The sequence below is a fragment of the Schistocerca nitens genome, chromosome 8 (genome assembly GCF_023898315.1).
Source record: "Schistocerca nitens isolate TAMUIC-IGC-003100 chromosome 8, iqSchNite1.1, whole genome shotgun sequence".
NCBI lineage: Eukaryota > Metazoa > Arthropoda > Insecta > Orthoptera > Acrididae > Schistocerca > Schistocerca nitens.
Window position 1 is genome coordinate 140,587,639 of NC_064621.1, and position 2,510 is coordinate 140,590,148.

Here is a 2,510-nt window from a genome sequence, read left to right on the forward strand (position 1 = left end):
GCTAACTTAATATAAACACCAGTGGAACATGGTAAGTACTCCCTGGGAATTAAAATAAAAGTTTTAAAGGCAAAGAGTGCATATGAAGATAGTTTCTACGCATATATACATGATAAAGCAATGGAACCTTCTTTTGCAATTCTTATACATTTTCAAGGAGAAACTACGTATAATATATAAATATGCATACCACAGGGACGTGATGCCCATGATATACTTTGCTGTAAATCCTGTGAATGAAATAAGAGGCTATTGGTTGAGAACTAAGATGAATGCTTCAGTGGAAAATTATTGAATCATCACAATCTCCATGCTGCGGTCCATTACTAACAGTGAATAAATCTAATGGCCAAGTATGGCTAATTCTGGATGCCCAAGCCATTCGTAAAATAAGTGTACCAGTCCACATGCAACCTGACACTTTAGGAGAGCAATTGCAAAAACTTCATGCTGTACACTATTTGACTAGTTAAGATCTCCACTGCCCGCATCTCGTGGTCGTGCGGTAGCGTTCTCACTTCCCACGCCCGGGTTCCCGGGTTCGATTCCCGGCGGGGTCAGGGATTTTCTCTGCCTCGTGATGGCTGGGTGTTGTGTGCTGTTCTTAGGTTAGTTAGGTTTAAGTAGTTCTAAGTTCTAGGGGACTTATGACCACAGCAGTTGAGTCCCATAGTGCTCAGAGCCATTTGAACCATTTTTTGAAGATCTCCACTGTTCCTATTGGCTGATTCTGTTGTCAGATGAATCTAGGAAATAAATAGCTTTTGTCAATGCTGGCAGAAGTTATCAGTTTTGTGTTTAGCCATTTGGACTTAATGTGAGTTATGATGTATTTATTATGGTTCCCCAGACACTGTCCTAGGACCCAGTCTGTTAGATAAAGTAACATTATATGTCAGTTATATCCTGATTGCAAGTGCTATGAGGAAAGAATACCTTGAATTGCTGCAGAGGACATTACATATTCACAGGCTGGAGTGGCAGTTAACTTGGAGAAAATGAATTTTTGGGCAAATTCATAACTTCTCAAGGAATAATACCTGTTCCTGATAAAATAAGTGCAGTGAAAAATTTTCAGACTCAGAAAACAAAACAGCAAAGCATTTCTTAGTCCCCACTCATTTTTCACCATTAATAGTCCAGCCCTCTTAAGTTACAGAAGAAATCAGTATGTTACTGGTCACACAAATGTCAAACAGATTTGTATACAGTAAGGAATGCTTTGGTAAATTCTGAGATTCTGTGCCATCCCAACATGAGTTTAGATTTTTGTATTGATGTAGAAACATTCTTTTTGTGAATTGGTGCTTATCTATTTCATATGCCTGAAAAGGATGTAAAATTGTATTAATGTACTAGTTTTGTCAGTGGAACACTTTCAAAGTGCAAATGTGGATATTCAGCTATTGAACTGGAAGCTCTAGCCATAATTTGAGCATTCAAGAAGTTCAGCTATTACACTTACGGAAAACACATTGAGATATTTTGTGGCCACCACTCTCTGAGCTTTCTGTTAACCTCTAAATTATTGTATCACAGGATTAAAAGGTGGACAGCTTTTCTTCAGGAATACAATTTCAAGATAATGCATGTAAAAGGTAAGGATAATGTTGCAGCTGACACTTTGTCATATCTACTGCAACAACTGACTGATCTTCCAGATTTAACCAAAGAGGTAACTAACTACAGGATTCTGTTGATGAAAGACACTAGCTACAGACAATACTATATAGATATGTGTAGCAACAGGGCCACATTGCAATATGCAGATCCAAAGTGGAATAAAGACTCTCCTTGCACAAAGATCATCTATGAAAACTTTACAGCATTACAAAACTCAAAACAATGTGTTATTCTACAGATGCAATGTTCATGATGATCACTGGAACGTGTGTGCGTTCCTCTTGCTTGTAAAGACATGTTTGTCTGACATACACATTATACTTTGGGTCACTATGGTGCCAAAAAATGTTAAACAGAACTAAATTTATATTGCTACTTTCCAAATATGGGAAGGTATATTGAATGGCTATTGAAAACTTGTTTACTGTGTCAGAAAGCAAAGTCTACTGATACGTGCTACTACACAAAATTATGCCTTATAGTACCAACACAGCCATTATAAATTGTGTCTCTTGATATTGGAGGGTCAATGCCCACTGCATGAGGTGGTGTCAAGTACTTAGTAGTTCTATATGATCCTTTCTCAAAGCATTTCACTTCTTAAATGTAAATTAGTAAAACATAGGACAACTACACTTAAAATATTAATTCCATCAGAAATATTTAAAATTCATTTTCAGTATTCATCTTGAAAGCTCATGTTAACATCTAGAGTCATGGTTAAATGACCACTTCCTTGCATAGTAGACCTTAAAGCCTAATATATACATGTGCTCATAATAGCTGTTCATTAACAGGAAGGTAATGACTACTTGAGCAAAGTTAAAACTACTGTTCAGACTTTTGTCAAAGGAAAATAGTCTCTTTATAAATTCAGTTTTACACTT